The 22,483-nt window shown below is 38.8% G+C and overlaps 2 pseudogenes; one reads left to right on the top strand and one right to left on the bottom strand.

Moving 5' to 3' along the window:
* The window catches only part of LOC101046487 (PRAME family member 33-like), a 21,784-nt pseudogene extending 17,181 nt beyond the window's left edge, over positions 1-4,603 (top strand).
* LOC141583573 (RNA-binding protein EWS pseudogene) lies at positions 1,011-22,483 on the bottom strand (annotated as a pseudogene).

The raw sequence follows: 22,483 nt of genomic DNA, 5'->3' as shown, positions 1-22,483 counted from the left end.
AGTCACATGCTCTTTCTTTTTTAAATGTTCCCCCAGTTTTTTCTTTTTTCTTAAAGTTTAGTAATTTTACTAGACTATGTCTTGTTATTGGTCCTTCTGATTGGATATTCTCAGTCACACTTTCAATACATAATTTGGAATCATTTTTTATTTCAGCAAACTTTTCTATATTTCAGTTTTTATTATTTGTTCTGTTCTTTTACTTTAGTTTTCTTCAGGGACCCTATAATTCACATAATCAATATACTCTTTTTGCCTGTCTTTAGTATTTGTCATTTCCTGTTGAATCCCTTTAATGTCTTATCATACTTATTTTTTATGTTTAATTTTCCTGTTTTGCACATTCTATTTCCTTTATGGAAGTATTTATTGGGTTTGTTCATTTTTATGTTTCTTCTAGTTTAGTCTTCACTTTTCAAATTATTTTTGTTCTTTGCTGGATTCTGTCACTTCATTTCTGAGTTTTCTTAATTGTTATATATTTTTGTTCTGTCATGTCTAACATTTTCTTAATATATTTTAGTTGTTTTGAAATAGTAGGTCATAATTTTGATTTTTCTGACATAAAAATACTATTCACTGTACCTCTTATTCTTTTTCTTATAACAACTTTGTATGAGATTTGAACTTAATACTTTTTAACTGCTTAGTTTATGTGAAAATAGTTTTTCTAGACATGTAGAATAAGCAGGGTACAGGAAACCTCTATCATCACAGAGTTCCCTCTTTTTTTCTTTATTATTATTATTTTTTGCCTGATTTCTTCCTTTTGTTTTTTTTTCTGTTTGTTTGTTTTTATATATTTTTTATTGTACTTTAGGTTCTGGGGTACATATGTAGATCATGCAGGATTGTTGCATAGGTACATATATGGCAATGTGGTTTGCTGCCTCCAAGCCCCCGTCACCTATATCTGGCATATCTCCCCATGTTATCCCTCCCCAACCTCCCTACCCCAACGTTGTCCTTCCCCTATTCCCCCTCAACAGACCCCAGTGTATGATGTTCCCCTCCCTGTGTCCATGTGTTCTCATTGTTCAACACTCACCTATGAGTGAGAACATGCGGAGTTCCCTCTTTATGTGTGTGTTGTTGTGCCCAGTAAGGCGGTGGCTTGCTTTCTGAGCTTTCTTGGTTCTGTTTCCATACTCCACTTCAATCTGAACCAATTCTTTCCTTCATTTCTATTGTTTCTATCCTGATCAATTTTGATTCCATTCCCAAGAGTTTCTCAGTGTGAGGCTCTAACCCAGAAGGGTCCCCTGTCAGGTCAGTTTTTAGAGCTCCTCTGGGATAGACCCCACTAGTTTTCTCAGTCCTTACTGCAGAACCTCACACTCACTTTGTGTCGGAGAGAGCAAAACCCCTCCCTCCAGGTTTCAGCTGCTTTTCTCTGGCCACCTTGCTTTCCAGTGAATTCCTGTTGGCTACGTTAGGGTTCTGTTCTTTTTCTGTTCTTCCTTCTTTTTCCTGCACAGTTGCTATTTGGGTTTCATAGCTAATGGTGTTTTGGCCCCATCCATTTGTAGTTTGGAGTTTGTGGGGGAAACTTTCTATTTAGTTACGTTGTAAATGAGTTTTTAGTTCTGTCTCCAGTTTATCTGACAGTTTTTATGTAGAGAATAAGAGAGACTGAAAAACTATCCTATGTGGAGAAATACAGAGATGAAAACTATGCTGCTGCCAGCATCATCTCCCCAGAATTCTCCATCTAAAGTTAATTTCTGTATAAAGGTAGAGGCCCAATTTCCATGTTTTCCCACATGAATAACTATTTTTCCAAAACTGCTATAATAACTATTTTTCCAAAAGTCTACTTTGTCATTGCTTTGCAATCCTGCTTCTGTTGTACATCAAGTGTTCATAGATGCACAAGTGTGATGGTTTTGCTTCTGGACTCTCTTTCTGCTCCATTAGCCTAATCAGATATTGTGCCAATATCTCACTGTTTTAACAATGGAATCTTCATTAAATTTCTAATATCTGGTAAAGAAATATCTCCTTACCTTGTTCTTGTTTGGAAGTGTTTGGCCCTTTGTTCTTCCATTTACAATTCCAAATCAAGTTGGTTGAGTTCCTTTGAAAAACCATGTTAGAATTTTAGTTGAAACTGCATCAAAACTATTTGACAATTTGAATTTCAGTTTATATTACAACACTGAGTCTTCCTATCCATACATTGTCTGGGTGATTTATTTGTTTTCTTTGAATTTTTAGGAGACCTTTATAAAACACATAATATAAGATGAGCATGTTCTGGGGATCTAATGTACAGTATGAGTGGTGATAGATACGTTAATTACTTTTATTGTGGTCATCATTATACAATGCATATGTATATTACATCATGTTGTACACCTTGAATATATTGTCTTTATTCGACCATTAAATATTTTTAAATAAATTTGTATTAAACAAATTTACTTTTTGGTAAATCCTTTACTATCTTGCCAGTTCTTTAGTATTTGGGGGAAGATTTTTTAAAATAATTTTGCAGCATTTTTTAATCATTTACAAAAAGAACAGAAGCTCAGATAACCAACCAACAATATTACTGAAAATAATATTTTCAAGTAGAGTTCATAAATCGCACTTAGTACTTTTGCCTCTTGTTAGCCAATTAGTATGATATAAAAGGTAAATATGGGCTGGGAGCAGTGGCTTATGCCTGTAATCCCAAGACTTTGGGAGGCTGAGGTGGGCAGATCACCTGAGGTCAGGAGTTCAAAACCAGCCTGGCCAACATGGTGAAACCCTGTCTCTACTAAAAATACAAAAATTACCTGGGTGTGGTTGCAGGCACCTGTAGTACCAGCTACTTGGGAGGCTGGGGCAGGAGAATTGCTTGAACCCAAGAGATGGAGGTTGCAGTTAGCCAAGATTATGCCACCTCCAGCCTGGACGACAAAGCCAGACTCCATCTAAAAAATAAAAATAAAATAAAAATAAAAATAAAAAAATAAAAAAAAATTAAATATGTCTGCTTCATCTCTGAACAAAATTGTCCCTTGGTAGCAAATTGTAAGACATACATTGAGTGCAAGTAACTTATTTGAAAAGTGAAGGTAGAGAACTGGGAAAGTGAGACAAAGATGTGAACAAATATTGATCTCTGTTATTGCTAGTATGAGTATAAATAGGAAGAATCAGTTTGCAAAACAATTTGGCTTTATCCTATAAAGTTAAATATTAGTATACCCAAATGCATACAGAAATTCTGCTCCTAGCTTTATATACAAGTAAAATTCGCATATATGCCAGGAGACATGTGTAAGTCCTGATCTTAACAGCAAAAACTGGAAACACCCTAAATGTTCACAAAGAAATATATAGTGCTTAGCAATAAAACAGGATGAACTCTAGCTATGTGCAATGACATAGATGAATCTTAGCTATAATGTAGGGTTAAAAAAAGGAAGTATCAGAAGACTGTAAGATTTTATTTATTTATTTATTTATTTTATCTTTTTGATGTGGAGTTTCCCTCTTGTTGTCCAGGCTGGAGTGCAATGGCATGATCTCAGCTCACCACAACCTCCACCTCCTGGGTTCAAGCAATTTTCCTGCCTCAGCTTCCTGAGTAGCTGTGATTACAGGCATGCACCACCATGCCTGGCTAATTTTATATTTTTAGTAGAGATGGGGTTTCTACATGTTTGTCAGGCTGGTCTCGAACTCCCAACCTCAGATGATCTGCCTGCCTCAGCCTCAGCACAGTGCTTCATGCCTGTAATCCCAGCACTTCAGGAGGCTAAGGTGGGCGGATCACTTAAGGCCAGGAGTTCAAGACCAAACTGGCCATCATAGGGAAACCCTATCTCCCACAAAAAAATTCGCCGGGCGTGGTGGTGCATGCCTGTAATCCCAGCTACTAGGGAGGGAGGCTGAGGCAGGAGAATCACTCGAACACAGGAGGAAAAGGCTACAGCAAGCCAAGATCCCACCACTGCACTCCAGCCTGGAGTTTTTGAAAAATACTCCCCTAGATCATCCAGAAGGCTACCTTGGTGCCAAATGGCATTCTTCAGCTTCATTTTTTTCCTTTTTTGTTGACCTTCTTATCAACTCAATTAGACCATTTAAAACTGCAGATGTTTATTCCTGGGTTACCTTCAGACGGCTACGGAAAAACTGCTGACAGTGGCCATGGAGTTGAATGGGGTTGGGAGAAGAAATCCAGGGAGGTTGCAACCTCTCTGATTTCAACACACAGAACCATCTCTCACACCTGTTCATGGTGACGGCTGGGAACTATGGCTGGTTTTTTGTTTTTATTTGTTTGCTTGTTTGTTTTTAGATTACATTATCCCTTCCCAGAGAGCACAGGAGTTTATAAATTGAGACAGAAAATCATGGGAATTGATAAATGTTAGAAATATCTTTACTCTTAGGAAAACAGTTTGGAGACAAATGGTCTAGAATCTTGGGCCACGATTGGTGTGAAATTCTAACATATAAAAACCTCAAAGTGCCCTCTGCTGGCAGCCAGTGTTCACCACCACTAGTCTGCAATTACGAAGTCATGCAGACTTCATTGGTATGTGCTGTTTTAAACCGATACACAGGGAGTTATGCTATACTTACTGTCATGTTCTCCAACTGACAAAGTGGAAATGACACCGCATAAGTTAGAATAGCTCTGAGTTGCACAGAATCTATTGTTAAAAAACAACTTTTGCTACATGATTTTAAGTATTACAAACAAATCTATACACTATTTGAAAATGAAATCGGGTAGTTATTTACAATTATTGAGAATAACTGTTATCTTAAAATTAACTGTTTTGGCCAGGTGCAATGGCTCACACCTGTAATCCCAGCACTTTGGGAGGCCGAGGCTGGTGGAGCACTTGAGGCCAGGAGTTCAAGACCAGCCTGGCCAACATGGAAAACCCTCTCTACTAAATATACAAAAAACTAGCCAGGCATGGTGGCTTGCATCTATAAATCCAGCTACTCGGGAGGCTGAGGCAGGAGAATCTCTTGAACCTGAGTGGTAGAGGTTGCAGTGAGCTGAGGTCACGCCATTGCACTCTAGCCTGGGTGATGGAGTGAGACTCTGTGTCAAAAAATAATGATAAAATAAAAAATTAAATTAACTGTTTTGGAAATCTTGTAATAGGTGTATTTCTGAAATAAGCATATGTCATATATGCTTCTAACTTCACACTTTTTTTTTTTTTGACATGGTCTCACTTTGTCACCCAGGCTGGAGTGCAGTGGTGCAACCTGGTCTCACTACAGCCTCCATCCCCTAGACTCAAGCAATCCTCCCATCTCAGACTCCCAAGTAGCTGAGGCCACAGGCACATGCTATCACACCCAGCTAATTTTTTTTTTTTTTTTTTTTTTTTTTTTTTTTTTTTTTAGAGACCGGGTTTCTCTATGTTGCCCAGGTTGGTCTTGAATTCCAGAGCTCCAGTGGTCAGCCCACCTCAGCCTCCCAAAGTACTAAGATTACAGGCATGAGCCACCAAGCCCAGCCCTGAATTATTGAAATTTAATTTGCATTTGTTGTGGTTAATTAAGTCATTTATTACTTTATATATGAACTTGGGTTTATAATGGAGTTAAATAAAATTAAGTGGAGGAATGAAGTAACATCTTGAAAATTCAGTTCAAATTAATAATTCTTTCTGTGCAATGGTTCGATCACAGCTCACTGCCTCCTAGAACTCCTGGGCTCAATTGATCCTGCCTCAGCCTCTCAAGTAGCTAGGACTACAGGTGTGAGCCACCACACCCAGCTAGTTTTTATTTTTTATAGATTTTGCTTTGTTGCCCAGGCTGGTCTCAAACTCCTGACTTCAAGCAGTCCTCCTGCCTCAGCCTCCCAATGTGCTGGGATTACAGGTATGAGCCACCACACCCAGCATAAATGAATAATTCCAAAGCTGCACATTTATTCATGTGTCAGCACAGTCCTAGGAAGATATTTAAAAGATCAGCATCATTTACCTCTCTCAACATTAACTACCTAGTTTTATTATACATCTAATATAGGACCCATTTAACTTTTTTTTTTTAACCTCTGCTATGCCTCCACGATCAAATCCCCCTCTTCCTCTGTCCCAGTTATCAGGCCCACTCATACTCCAGTTCTCTCCTGGTCCAAAAAATACTCCAGACTCCTGCCCATAAACACCCATGTTACTGTGCTGCCCTTAGCTGCTGCTCTGTTGGCTATATTGACTTGGAGATTTACTGTAGGAAATAGTTTGGGGTGGGTAAATAGTGGGAGGCTGCTGCCCATAGCTGGTTTGTTGACCATAGTTACTCTGCTGTCCATAGCTGCTCAGTTGCCCATAGGTGTTCTGCTGAGAGTAACTGCTCTGATCATAACTAGTCGGCTGTGTAGAGGAATAGCTGGTAGGAGGGTAGGATGGAGGTGCGGTGACTGGCTGCATGGGGCAGCTCCCAGGTATCTGGGGATAACTGTAGTTACTCTGTCCATATCGTAGGCCGAGCTGGTTGTAACCCTCTGTGCTGGATTGAGGTTGACTAGTCTCAATGGGCTTGTTACCATCCTGTGGTCTTATAGGTGCAGTGGCTGCTGGCTGCTGCCCATAGGCTGGGTAAGCAGGCTGAGTGCCATATGCAGACTGAGCTGTGTAGGAGGCCTGGGTGTTGGTGACTGTAGCAGTGGTGGTATCATAAGCACCAGTGCCATACCCCTGGACAGGCGGGCTGTTATGCCTGGGGGGCAGTTGTAGTAGTATAACCAGTAGGAGGCAGTCCCTAAGAAGTTGCATAGGCGGTCTGCCCATAGGTTGCAGTGGTCTGAGCCTGGGTATACGTGACATCAGTGGGCTGTCCATAGTTTCCATAGCTTTGTTGCCCACATGCCTGGGTGGTCTGTGCATATCCTTGAGCGGGCTGGGCGGTGTAAGCACTGTAGCCCTGCTGCGCTGCAGCTTGGCTGAAGGCACTGTAATCCATGGACACCATTTTCTCTCCTTCCTCCTCGTTCTCTCAATGTCTGTCTCCCTTTAGCTCCTGTTTAACTTTTATCTGAAACGATTATAGAAATCCTATGCTTCCCAATTTTCAAAGCTCTAATAATCTCATGCCTATATACTGAGGTCACTAAAACATTACTGTAACTTTGGATATAATTCAGCGTACCAATGATAATGTTTACTGTCTAAGAAAAGAAACTATGAAACTACTTCTAAATCTTTATATAAAAATATCAACAAAGTAACTCATTTTCCAGTATGAATTAATATTTATTAATTTGCCATTTGTAAATTGTCTATATTATCAGTAAAGTCATCACTAAGAATATTCTAGAGATTATATTGATTATGGTAGATAATTAGGTAAAAACAACCATACACAATTTGATTTTAATAATTTCGAGGATAAAATTGGGAGAAATGTGGGGTAAAAATCTACAACATGGTTATTGATTTAGTAGATAATTTTAAACGATGTAGTTAGTCCTCCATATCTGTGGGCTTCACATCAGCTAGGTTCAACCAACCACAGATAGAAAATATTCAGAAAAAAAATGAAGAGTTTCATCTGTACTGAACATGTACTGTCCTTTCTCCCTCATTATTTCCTACACAGTACAGTATAACAAGTATTTACACAGCATCATATTGAGAATTACAAGTAATCTAGAAATGAATTAAAGGATGATGTGCATAGTTTATATGCAAATACTACACCACGTTGTAAAAGGGACTTGAGCATCTGTGGATTTTGGTATTTGCAGGGATCCTGGAACCAATCCCCTGAGGATATTGATGGATGATTATATTTACTGCCACATCCCTTCAGAGCACTTTGGTCTGTATTAAAAGTTCTCATGTTCCCTTTTGTTTAATTACATACTTTGTTTCTACAATAACTCTAAAGCATATAATCAGTTACAATGTTCCTAAGCCTTTTACATGGTGAATTCTTCTCAGCTAATAAAGAGTAATAACAATGTAATCCTTGTGTAGAACTTTTATCTTCTTCCTGAATATGTCTTAATTAGTATGCAATAGGATTAAATACAACAGAAGTCTCACTATACCATTTTGAGTAATTAGGAGGAAAAATACAAATTCTAACCTAGGCACCTAAGTCTTGTAGGAATTTACTGCCACCTTCAGGTTTTAATAAAAATGAACTAAGACTGTAGCTTTTACAGTTCTAGGTTCCTGGTTAATGTAGTGGAAATATTATTTTCTGGTTTTAGAAGCAAAGTGCTATCTAATTTAGATTGCAGTACCAATGTATTTCAGGAAATGCCTTTCATCTTGTCTTTTGTGATTCTTTCAATAATGTGTCATTGAAAAATAAAGACTGTGTTTTATCAGCCATTATAACTATAATTATATACTGGAAGTTCTCAGATCTGTGTCCAGAATGTACTTTGTATCGTTAGTCTAAATCTAACAACAACAAAAAAATTCTTACAGCAAACTGTTTTAAATGTTCCATGTGTCAATGCCTTCCAGCCAAAGGCCACCAGGAACACCTGTAGTTGCTCATTTCAGGAAGGGAGAAATCACACCATAGGTAACTGTGGGTGTCTGAGTGAGTAAGAAGGTGTTAAAAGGTACTTATAGGATTTGGGCTTTTATTGGGAGATTTTTTGGTAGGGTTCAAGGAAGTGGGCTTTGCTCTGGATAAAATGCTGTCAGGAAGTGGGGGCAATCCCATAATTTAGTTAGTATCTTAATAAATTTTATTTATAAAGCAGGAGGAATGAAGGAGGTTAATGCTATAATTGGTAAAGAAACAGAAGTTATTCACATTAGCCAGAATAGGGGCATGTTTCACATTTTTTGTGGTTTGCAGACTTTTGTCTATATTTAGACAAGATGTTGGGGCAGGGGTGGGCATTGACTCCACTTCCTCACGGTCACAGAGTGGCCTTGTTTGATGTTAGTGTTCTGTAAGACTGTTTATGTTCAACAGAACACCAAGGCCTATCTGGGAGTCAGGTAGTTCAGGGACTGCTTTTCTCTTTTCATGCGTATATTTGCAATTCAATGAATACCTTTTTAAAAATTATTTGAATTTCTAGTAAAATTATAAAAGCATGTTATGATTTTCAAAGTGGCTATCAACAGAATATGAAGCTCTAAGTATGCATCAGAAATACTGCAAGGGTGTGAAATCCAGCTCCAAATCATTTGGAAAAAGGGGCATTTATTAGAAAACCCATGTAACATTAGGAAGACTGGAGTGCAGATGGACTATGAGTCAGCTGATAGCACAAGGTTAAATGCCAGGAAACTCCCCCTCCACCTCTCATCTCTTCAGCTGTCTCCACAGGGCAGGAAATGTGATTGCCTATAATTTCCAAACTTTGTTGTCCCAGTTTCAACATAAGAGGGAGACTGACACTCTTTCCTGCAGTTACACTTTAAGAGATCCAAGAGAAGGGTTTCAATTGGGAAAGGCTGAGTTACATGTTCTCCTAGTGCTCTCAACTAGGACCAAGCATTGTGGAATATTAGAGAAAGGGGCATTCTCATTAGAACCACACAGTCAGATCAGGGAAGTATCAGGGAAGAAGCATTTCCAGGAAAAAGTAGAATTGAAGTTCTGGGTAAGCAAAAGATTTGAAAAAAAATTTAAAGCTAGGAGAAAAAAGAAATCAGTTCTGCGTTCTAGAAATAAAACATTTGCTAGAGAGAGAGAGAGAGAGAGAGAGAGAGAGAGACCTAGCTAGACTATCACAATTATTTCAGTAAAATAATTAATAATTGAATTAGGGCAGCATCAGTGGGAACAGAGAAAAGACAATGATTTTAGAGTTGGAAATGTTTCAGAGTTAGAATCTACAGGACTACCTAATTTCATAGATATGAGAAGCAAGGAGTCAAAATTCATAAATAGCCTTACATAGGATTTATCATGTAACATACCCTGTTCTACACACCTGACATATATTAAGTCCTCACTACAACTTTATGAAGTATTATAATTTCCAATTTCAGATGGAGAAATTGAGGCACAAAAAGGTTAAGAAATTACTCAAGGTTGGTCGGGTGCAGTGACTCACACCTGTAATCCCAGCACTTTGGGAAGCCAAGGCCAGTAGATCACCTGAAGTCAGGTGATCTGAAGTCAGGAGTTTCAGACCAGTTTAACATGCTGAAACCCCAATCCTACTAAAAATACAAAAATTAGCAAGGCATGGTGGCATGCACCTGTAATCCCAGCCCCTCAGGAGGCTGAGGCAGGATAATCACTTGAAGCTGGAAGGTGGAGGGTGCAGTGAGCTGAGATGGTACCACTGCACTCCAGCCTGGGAAGCAAGAAAAAAAAAAGTTACCCAAGGTCATACAGCTGATAAATGGTAGAGTTCACACCCAGGTAGTCTGGCTTCAAAATCAATGAATTTAGTCACCTGCCACAGCCTTTTCAAGGTCTGAATTTGGGTGGGTGGTTGCGTGAATCAAGGGTGGAAGCACAAATGGAGTACATTCCAGACTGGGAGAGGAGTGTGAAGAGGAGATAATATTTGGTTTTCTGCATATTAAGTTGTAAAAGTGTTAAGAGAATAATAGATGGTAAACAGCCAGGTAAAACAGTTATTGTGGAAAAAACATAGAAAGAAAGAAAGAATAATAGATGGAAATGCCCAATAGGCAATTTGAATATATAACTCAGGTGAGGGTAGAGGCTTAGATTTAGAATTTGTTAGGTCCTAAATGGTAGCTGAAGCCAATGAGTGAATGAAATTTTCTAAAAGGAACAGAACGAAGGCCTAATATGCAGCCCAGAGAAAAATAAAGAAAAGGTAGAAGAAAGATATTGAATAATGACCTAGAAAATTAACTAACCCAGTGTTTCTGATGATTAGGACAAAGTAGGCATCATCATATACTGTTAGTAGGAGTGCAAATTGGTACAATTTGTTTGCAGGAAAATTTGGCAATATCTAATAAAACACAAATTTTCCCTACCATTTGACCCAGCAATTGTACCAGAAATTTATGCTACAAATATACTCTTTCCTAGCATGAAAGATATATGTACAAGAGTGTTCACTGTAGTCTTGTTTAATAAGAAGCAAGAAAGGGAAGGAGGAAACAAAGAAGGGAGGAAAACAGAAACCTCGATGGTCCTCAGTATTGTGCTGGCATTCCATACCACAGAATTCCATGTGGTTATTCCATAAAAATGAATACCATGTGGTCATTATCAAGAACAAAGTAGATCTCTGGGACCTTCTATGGAATGATCATCAATGTGCACTAGAAATCTTCAGTGATGGGGGAAAAAGACAAAAAAACAACAATCAACAACATATGTTAAAAAAGAAAGAAAAAGAGAGGTTATATTAGTCCATTTGCATGCTGCTGATAAAGACATACCTAAGACTGGGTAATTTATACAGAAAAAAAGGGGTTTAAGGACTTACAGTTCCACATGACTGGGGAGTCCTCACAATCATGGCAGAAGGCAAAGAGGAGCAAGTCACATCTTACATAGATGGCAGCAGGCAAAAAGAGAGAGCATGGGCAGGGGAACTCCCATTTTCAACACCATTGAATCTTGTGAGACTCATTCACTGTCACGAGAATAGCACAGGAAAGACCTATCCCCATAATTCAATCACCTCCCACCAGGTTTGTCCCACAACATGTGGGAATTGTTGGAGTTACAATTCAAGATGAGTTTTGGGTGGGGACACAGACAAATCGTGTAAGAGGTATAGGACAATACATGTAATTTCCTTTAGTCTAAGTAATAGGCCTGCTGTACCCTTTTCTATTTACCTGGCAGAAAAGCAACAAATATAAAACAGAATCTTACAGAATCTTTTAAAATCTCACAATGGAGGCACAAAAAGAGCAAATCCAGGGACCCATGAGTGGTCACAGAAGGCACCAGGCAGGCAGCAGCCGGAGCAGCAGCCTCGCCTTCTTGAGTCTCCCCACTTGGCAGCCTTGCACAGAGTGGGTGTGAGCCATGACCTGCCCTGAGAATTTCCTTGGGCAGCTGCACAGAGATGAAGGGAAGGAAAAGCTCTAAAGGAAGGGAAGGGTGAGTGGACACACCCTTGGGCTCCCCTTTCTACAAGAAACCCGAGATGCTGAATAGAGCATTGAGGCCTGAGAGAGGGTGTAGCTCAAATGTGTGCAGCAAAGACTCAAAGTAAGTTGGCCCTTGTGTAGTGGATAATCTGTTATTATATGTACATATATAAATACATTTGTAAAATGTAAGTTTAACACCATGGAGTGCAAGGTTCAAATCAAAAACTGCTAGTCAATGAATTATTTAAGCAGTGCCTGAAATCTTAAAAAAAAAAAAGTCTTCCTTAATAAGTGCAATTACCCATAGATGTACTTAAACATAATATACTGAAATCATGCATTTATCTTCAAACAAGTTCAAGCACTTTACTATCTCTGCTATTAACAATGCCATTTTCAAAGTCTTTCAATAATAGATGAAATACATTTCTTTCAACATCCCTCTAACAGCAGATGTCATTTAGCCTCTGCTTAAGGGTCTGGTTTTCTCAGCAGTTTAACATCATTTTGTAACCTTTACTAGCAGAGATAAAATGCTACTGTGTGGCCTGCTTCTGAACTAGAATTATGGTAATTCTCTCAAGAGAATGTAACAGTCTTCTGACAAGGTTACCACCTCAAACCTATATTAGAAATGGGAAAAACAGAAAAGAAAGAAAAAAATTGACTCTAAAGACTGTAACTATGTAACTTCTTCTCTTGACCTTCCTTTAGTAAAACGTGTCTTGAAAGAGAACAAATTAGCTTCAAGTTTAAGAGCAAAGAAGTTTTAGCCTTCTACCACTAAACAGACATATTTTTCAGAAAGATTAGCAACATAAGATAATCAACAGTTTTAGAACATTCAGACTATAAATTTGGGGCTGAGTGCAGTAGCTCACGCCTATAATACCAGCACTTTGGGAGGCCAAGATGAATGAATCACTTGAGGCCAGGAGTTCGAGACCATCCTGGGCAACATGGCAAAACCCTATCTCTACCAAAAAATTAGCCAGGCATGGTGGGATAAGACGTCTATAGTCCCAACTACTAAAGAGGCTGAGGTGGGAGGATCATTTGAGCCTGGAAAACTAGAGGCTGCAATGAGCCACGGTCATACTACTATACTCCAGCTTGGGTGACAGTGATAACTTGTTTCAAAAAAAAAAAAAATTTTTTTTTGCCACAGAGATTTGCTACTCATGCCTTGAGAAAAATATCGTAGGCAGAAATTCACAATCTATGGCAAATTCAGCAGGCACAGTGGCTCACACCTGTAATCCCAGCACTTTGAGAGGTCAAGGCAGGCAGATCACTTGAGGCCTGGAGTTTAAGACCAGCCTGGACAACATGGCAAAACCCCATCTCTACTAAAAATACAAAAATTAGCCAAGTATGGTGCTGTGAACCTGTAGTTCCACCTAGTCGGGAGTCTGAGGCAGAAGAATCACTTGAACGTGGAAGGCAGAGGTTGCAGTGAGCCAAGATCATGCCACTGCACTCCAGTCTGGATGACAGAGAGAGACTCTGTCTCAAAAAAAAAAAAAAAAAAAAAAAAAATCCTAACTAGCCTGCTGACAGGAAATCTAAACAAAGAACTTTACATTCCCAATGGGGACCTGGATGGAGGTGTGGCACTGGGAAACTCTTGCCTTTGAAACCATACCCCTCATGGACCCGCAATGTTCACAGTATCTTCAGAGTAAATTATGTCTCAAGAACCACTTTCTTTGCTCATCCATTAAAAAAAAAAAAAAAAAAAAGCCTCAAATTTTATCATAAAATTTATTGAGGACCCTCCAGCAAGATCACTGATTAGGAGCAGCCCTGGATTGCAGCTCCCAGCAAGAGCACAGAGGCCACTGCAGGTGATTCCAAGGCAAGCAGGGTCTGGAGTGGACCTCCAGCAGTCCTACAGCAGAGGGGTCTGACTGTTAGAAGGAAAACTAAGAAACAGAAAGAAATAACTTTCATCATCAACAAACAGGACGTCCACTAAGAGACGCCATTTGAAAGTCACCAACTACAAAGACCACAGATAAATAAATCCACAAAGATGGGAAAAAAACAGCATAAAAAGGATGAAAACACCCAAACCAGAATGCCTCGCCTCCTCCAAGGGATCACAGCTCCTCACCAGCAAGGGAACAAGGCTAGAGGGAGAATTAGTCTGATGAACTGACAGAAATACTCTTCAGAAGGTGAGTGATAAGAAACTTCTCTGAGCTAAAAGATCAGGTTCTAACACAATGCAAAGAAACTAAGAACCTTGAAAAAAGGTTTGACAAAATGCTAATGAGAAAAAACAGCTTAGAGGGGATTATAAATGAATTGATGGAGCTGAAAAACACAACACAAGAACTTCATGAAGCATACGCAAGTTTCAATAGCCGAATTGCCCAAGCAGAAGAAAGTATATCAGAGGTGAAAAGACCTAATCTACGTTTGATAGGTGTACCTGAATGTGACGGAGAGAATGAATCCAAGCTGGAAAATACTCTTCAGAATATTATCCAGGAAAACTTCCCCAACCTAGCAAGGCAGGCCAATATTCAAGTCCAGGAAATACAGAGAACACCACAAAGATATTCCTCAAGAACAGCAACCCCAAGGCACATAATCATCAGATTAACCAGGGTTGAAATGAAGGAGAAAATGCTAAAGGCAGCCAGAGAGAAAGGTCAGGTTACTCACAAAGGGAGGCCCATCAGACTACAGCAGATCTCTCAGCAGAAACCCTACAAGCCAGAAGAGAGTGGGGGCCAATATTCAACATCCTTAAAGAAAAGAACTTTCAACCTAGAATTCCATATCCAGCCAAACTAAGTTTCATAAGCGAAGGACAAATAAAATCCTTTACAAACAAGCAATTACTCAGAGATTTCATCCCCACCAGGCCTGCTTAACAAGAGCTCTTGAAAGAAGCACTAAACATAGAAAGGAACAACCAGTACCAGCCACTCCAGAAACATACCAAATGGTAAAGAGCATTGAAAAAATGAAGAAACTGCATCAAATAACAGGCAAAACAACCAGCTAGCATCAAAATGACAGGATCAAATTCACATTTAACAATATTAACCCTAATGTAAATGGGCTAAATGCCCCAATCAAAAGACACAGACTGGCAAATTGGATAAAAAGCCAAAACCCATTGGTGTGCTGTATCCAGGAAACCCATCTCACATACAAGGATACACAAAGGCTCAAAATAAAGGGATGGAGGAAGATTTACCAAGCAAATGGAGAGCAAAAAAAAGCAGGAGTTGCAATCCTAGTCTCTGATAAAATAGACTTTAAACCAACAAAAATCAAGAGACAAAGAAGGACAATATATAATGGTAAAAGGATCAATGCAACAAGCAGAGCTCACGATCCTAAATATATACCCACCCAAAACAGGAGCACCCAGATATATAAAGAAGGTTCTTAATGACTTACAAAGAGACTTAGATTCCCACACAATAATAGTGGGAGACTTTAACACTCCACTGTCAATATTAGACAGATCAATGAGACAGAAAATTAACAAGGATATCCAGGAATTAACCCAGACTGGGACCAAGCAAACCTAATTAACATTTACAGAACTCTCCACCCTAAATCCACAGAATATACATTCTTCTCAGCACCACATCACACCTACTCTAAAATTGACCACATAATTGGAAGTAAATCACTCCTCAGCAAATGCAAAAGAACGGAAATAATAACAAACAGTCTCTCAGACCACAGTGCAATCAAGTTAGAACGCAGAATTCAGAAACTAACTCAGAACCGCACAGCTTCATGGAAACTGAACAACTGGCTCTCAAATGTTGACTGGATAAACAATGAAATGAAGGCAGATATACAGATGTTCTTTGAAACCAACGAGAACAAAGACACAACATACCAGAATCTCTGGGACACATTTAAAGCAGTGTCTAGAGGAAAATATATAGGAATAAATGCCAATGAGAAGCAAGGGAAGATCGAAAATGACACCCTATGGTCAAAACTGAAAGAGCTAGAGAAGCAAGATCAAAAAAACTCAAAACCTAGCAGAAGACAACAAATAACTAAGATCAGAGCAGAACTGAAGGAGATACAACACAAAAAAAAACCTTCAAAAAATCAATTAATTCCAGAAGCTGGTTTTTTTTTAAAGATCAACAAAATAGACAGACCACTAGCCAGAGTAATAAAAAAGAGAGAATAATCAAATAGATACAATAAAAAGTGATACAGGGGATAACACCACAGATTCCACAGAAATGCAAACCACCATCAGAGATTATTACAAACAACTCTATGCACATAAACTAGAAAACCTGGAAGAAATGGATAAATTCTTGGACACTTGAATCCTCCCAAGCCTAAACCAGGAAGAAGTCAAAACCCTGAATAGACCAAAAACAAGCACTGAAGTTGAGGCAGCAATTAATAGCCTACCAACCAAAAAAAGCCCAAGTCCAGATGGGTTCAGAGCCTAATTCTACCAGACATACAAAGAGGAGCTGGTACCACTCCTTCTGAAACTATTCCAAACAATCCAAAAAGAGGGAATCCTCCCCAAATCTTATTATGAGGCCAACCATCCTGATACCAAAACCCAGCAGAGACTCGACAAAAGAAAACTTCAGGCCAATATCCATGATGAACATGGATGCAAAAATCTTCAATAAAATACTGACAAACTGATTGGAACAACACATCAAAAAGCTTATCCACCACGATCAAGTAGGCTTCATCCAAGGGATGCAAGGCTGGTTCAACATACATAAGTCTATAAACATAATTCACCACATAAACAGAACCAAAGACAAAATCCACATGATTATCTCAATAGATGCAGAAAAGGCCTTCAAGAAAATTGAACAGCCTTTATGCTACAAACGTCCAATAAACTAGGTATTGATGGAACATATCTCAAAATAATAAAAGCTATTTACGACAAACCCACAGCCAATATCATACTGAATGGGCAAAAACTGGAAGCATTCCTTTTGAAATCTGGCACTAGACAAGAATGCCCTCTCTTACCACTCCTATTCAACATAGTATTGGAAGTTCTAGCCAGAGCAATCAGGCAAGCAAAAGATATAAAGAGTATTCAATTAGGAAAGAAGGAAGTCAAGTTGTCTCCATTTGCAGATGACATGATTGTATATTTAGAAGACCCCATCTTCTTAACCCAAAATCTCCTGAAACGGATAAGTAACTTCAGCAAAGTCTCAGGATACAAAATCAGTGTGCAAAAACCACAAGCATTCCTATGCACCAATAACAGACTTAAAGACAGCCAAATCAAGAACAAACTGCTATTCACAATTGCTACAAAGAAAATAAAATACCTAGGAATAAAACTAACAAAGAATGTAAAGGACCTTTTCAAGAAGAACTACAAACCACTGCTCAACGAAGTAAGAGAGGACACGAACAGATGGAGAAACATTCCATGCTCATGGTTAGGAAGAATCAGTATCTTGAAAATAGCCATACTGCCCAAAGTAATTTACAGATTCAAAGCTATCCCCATCAAGCTACCAATGGCCTTCTTCACAGAACTGGAAAAAAACCACCTTAAACTTCATATGGAACCAAAAGAGAGCCCGCATAGCCAAGTCAATTGTAAGCAAATGAACAAAATTGGAGGCATCACACTACCTGACTTCAAATTGTACTACAAGGCTACAGTAATCAAAACAGCATGGTACTGGTACCAAAACAGAGATAGAGACCAACGGAACACAACAGAGGCCTTGGAGGCAATGCCACACATCTACAACCATCTGATCTTTGACAAACCTGACAAAAACAAGCAATAGGGAAAGGATTCCCTGTTTAATAAATGGTGTTGGGAAAACTGGCTAGCCAAGTGCAGAAAGCAGAAACTGGATCCCTTCCTGACACCTTACACTAAAATTAACTCCAGATGGATTAAAGACTTAAGCATAAGACCTAAAACCATAAAAACCCTAGAAGAAAACCTAGGCAAAACCATTCAGGACATAGGCATAGGCAAGGACTTCATGACCAAAACACCAAAAGCATTGGCAACAAAAGCCAAAATAGACAAATGGGACCTAATCAAATTCCAGAGCTTCTGCACAGCAAAAGAAACAATCACTAGAGTGAACTGGTAAACCAACAGAATGGGAAAAAATTTTTGCAATCTACCCATCTGACAAAGGGCTAATATCCAGAATCTACAAAGAACTAAAACAGATTTACAACAAAAAAACAAGCCCATTCAAAAGTGGGTGAAGGATATGAACAGACATCTTACAAAAGAAGACATATATGAGGCCAAGAAACATGAAAAAATGCTCATCATCACTGTTCATTAGAGAAATGCAAATCAAAACCACATTGAGATACCAACTCACACCAGTTAGAATGGCGATCATTTAAAAATCTGCAGATAACAACTGCTGGAGAGGATGTGGAGAAATAGGAACACTTTTACATTGTTGGTGGGAGTGTAAAATTAGTTCAAGCATTGTGGAAGACAGTGTGGTATTTCCTCAAGGACCTAGAAATAGAAATTTCATTTGACCTGGCAATCCCATTACTGGGTATATATCCAAAGGATTATAAAATGTTCTATTATAAGGGCACATGCACACGAATGTTCATTGCAGCACTGTTTACAATAGCAAAGACCTGGGACCAACCCAAATGCCCATCAGTGATAGACTGGACAGGGAAAATGTATCACACATACACCATGGAATACTACGCAGCCATAAAAAACGATGAGTTTGTGTCCTTGTAGGGATGTGGATGAACCTGGAAACCATCATTCTCAGCAAACTGACACAAGAACAGAAAATCAAACACCACATGTTCTCACTCATAGATGGGTGTTGAACAATGAGAACACATTAACACAGGGAGGGGAGCATCACACACTGGGGTCTGTTGGGGGGATCTAGGGGTGGGACAGTGAAGGGGTGGGGAGTTGAGCAGGGATAACATGGTGAGAAATGCCATATATAGGTGATGGAGAGGAAGGCAGCAAATCACATTACCATGTATGTACCTATATAACAATCTTGAATATTCTTCACATGTACCCCAAAACCTAAAATGCAATAAAATACATATTTTAAAAATCTATGGCAAACATATAGGCAAATATATCCAAATTCTTAGATTTACATTTATTTTGTTTTGAACACAAGCAATATTAAATAATGACTTTCAGTTTATATCTTTTTTTTTTTTTATAGAAACAGAGTTTCTCCATGTGGTCAGGCTGGTCTCGAACTCCCGATCTCAGGTGATCCACCCATGTTGGCCTCCCAAAGTGCTGAGATTACAGGCATGAATCACTGTGCCCAGCCTTCAGTTTATATCTTAAACATAATTCCTGGTACGTGGTAGGCACTCCAATTACCAGACTTATCATTACTGACTGCTCACAAGTCAGGAGATACACTGGTCTAAAAAACTGGCCAAAGTGATAAGATACATGGTCTAGACAAAATTTAGGGGCTCTGGCCAAGCCCTGTGCAGCACATGTTTAACAGAAGAGAGATCTCATTTAGTAGAGCACCAAGAAAAAAGAAAAACGAAGGATTATGTTGCAGGCAAAGTGGCTCATGCCTATAATCCCAACACATTGGGAGGCCAAGGTGGGAAGATTCCTTGAAGCCATGAGTTTGGGACCAGCCTGGGCAACATAATTATAACCTGTCCCTACAAAAATTGTTTTTAATTGGCTGGGTGCAGTGGCGTGTACCTGTAGTCCCTGCTACTAGGGAGGCTGGAGAAGGAAGATCACTTGAGCTCAGGAATTTGAGGCTGCAGTGAGCTATAATCACACCAGTGTACTCCAGCCAAGGCAACAGACAGACCTTGTCTCCAATAATAATAATAATAATTTTTAAAGAAAGGATTACAACATGTCCAGCACAATACCAGGAAGAGGTACCCTCATGAGAGGATAGCTGAATCTCTAAAGTGTCACCAAGACAAAGAAATCTTCTGATTACAATTTTACAATTTTGCTTTCATATAGATTTTTCTAAGAAGGAAGCAATGTGCCAACTAGATGACTGAAGGAGTCAGGTCCTTGGGAAATTACTTCGCAATGTAAATTATTAAACTGATACTTGATGTACACTTTAATCCACTGTAAATTGGCCAGTCCAACTTCTCCAGAACTGCCACTTTGAGTTATGTATCAGTTTGCTAGGGCTGCCATAATAAAATACCACACACTAGGTAGCTTAAATAAATTTATTTTCTCCCAGTTTTGCAGGCTGGAAATCCAAGATCAAAGATGTGATTAACTTCATCACCTCTCTCAAGGTCCTATCATCAAATATAATCACATTCTGAGGTGATGGGGGGTAAAGCTTCAATATATGAATTTGAGGCCAGGTGCAGTGGCTCTTGCTTGTAATCCCAGCACTTTGGGAGGGCAAGGTGAGCAGATCATGAGGTCAGGAGTTTGAGACCAGCCTGACCAACATGGTGAAGCCTGGACTCCACTAAAAGTACAAAAATTAGCTGGGCGTGGTGGCATTTGCCTGTAATCCCAGTTACTCAGAAGGCTGAGGCAGGAGAATTGCTTGAACCCGGGAGGCAGAGGTTACAGTGAGCTGAGATCGTGCCACTGCACTCCAGCCTGGGCAACAGAGTGAGACTGTGTCTCAAAACAAAACAAACAAATAAATGTGTGTGTATATATACATACATATATATATACGTGTATATATATATATAAATTTTGGAGGGACAAAATTTAGCCCATAACAGATCACATAAAGTTCAAGAATAGAAAGCAAGACTTTGGCCCACAATGACCAGTGGGGAACTACCCCTGTTAAACCCTAACTGACACACCAGCCACAACTCCTGTACTTTATCCATAGACAATGTAAGGAACATTCATTTTCTCTAACTCCATTCTGAGCATTCATGTTCTTCTTAAAATAGTTTATATTTCCTCATCTTCAGCAACTAAAATAGTTTGCATTTCAATTTAGCAAGAAGTTACATAAATCCTAACTAACGTATTAATTCATCCTACATTCATTTTCGTATACAAGAAATTCACTTTAGTTCAGTTTTATTGTACCAGATTTACTGGGTCCAAAAACAAAAATTTAGAAAACACAGCTAACTTCTCCTCTATGTGTTAAGTAGATTTTTTCCTCATCCTCTTAACTCTTATCACAACAGAAATTAAAGTACACAACACCATCAAAAATATGTGATTTGGTTGTATCCTAAATTGGGGCACACATCCAAATAGCCTCAGAACTTCCTGTGGCTGTGTCATGAAGAAAAAAAAAAAAAAAAATATATATATATATATATATATATATATATATATATATATATGTTTTGAAAGTGTGTGTGTGTGTGTGTGTGTGTATATACACACACATATATATATAACTGGCTGTAGTGTATATATATACATATATATATACACTACAGCCAGTTGTGCTGCCATATTGAAGGTCTCAATTCTTTCTACTGTTCCTGAGGCTTTGGACATTTTTGTTCTTTTTAAATAATTACCAATGACGCATACATGGTTCTGCGACTGGTGTTCCAAGTAATACATACTTTACAATAACTTTTACGTGAAGAAGACTGCAAAAAGTACTCAGTGTTCAGCCCACCAATATGAACAATGAAAAAGGGGACAAATCAGGAGTGTGCCATTGCTATTTGCTAAGAATTACTAGTTGAAGAATTGCATTAGTGATACTTACTTTTTTAAAAATGGGAAACAGCAGGAGGAGATGGATTGAACATGAAAAACTAGGAGCTGTGACAATAAAGGTCCAGAAATTGATCCTGAGACAGGCTGATCATAACACAGGAGCAGCAGCTGCTACTACATCACATTTTGGAGTTTCTTTTTCCTAAATTAAACTTTATGACCAGATGTCTAATGGCAAAACACCAACAAAAAAAAACATATTTTATAGCCTTTTAATCATAGATAAGCATATGCTTTTCTGAATCTTAATATTATACAATAGTACACATGATAGAAATACTGAAGTTTTGAAAGTAAATGTACTAAGTCATAGTTTTAAAATAAAGATTTTCTAGGACGAGCACAGTGGCTCACGCCTGTAATCCCAGCACTTTGGCAAGCTGGCGGATAACCTGAGGTCAGAAGTTCAAAACCAGCCTGGCGAAACCCTTTCTCTACTAATAATTAAAAAATGACTCAGGCCTGGTGGCACACACCTGTAATCCCAGCTACTCAGGAGGCTAAGGCAGGAGAATCACTTGAACCTGGGAAGCAGAGGTTGCAGTGAGCCAAGATCATCACTGCACTCTAACCTGGGCAACAGAGAGAGACTCCATCTCAAAAAATAAAAATTAAAAAAAAGATTTTCTATTTAGAATTCCAAAACTTATATAGCACATTGTAATCAGAGTACAACATACATGCATATATTTTTAAATTAAGTATAACTTAGCTGTCTTGAACATCTAAATACACCCCCAAAAGTGCTGGGATTACAGGTATGAGCCAGTGTACCTGG

This window comes from Saimiri boliviensis, chromosome 2, assembly GCF_048565385.1.
Source record: "Saimiri boliviensis isolate mSaiBol1 chromosome 2, mSaiBol1.pri, whole genome shotgun sequence".
NCBI classification, from domain to species: domain Eukaryota; kingdom Metazoa; phylum Chordata; class Mammalia; order Primates; family Cebidae; genus Saimiri; species Saimiri boliviensis.
This window is presented reverse-complemented; position numbering and strand designations above follow the sequence as displayed.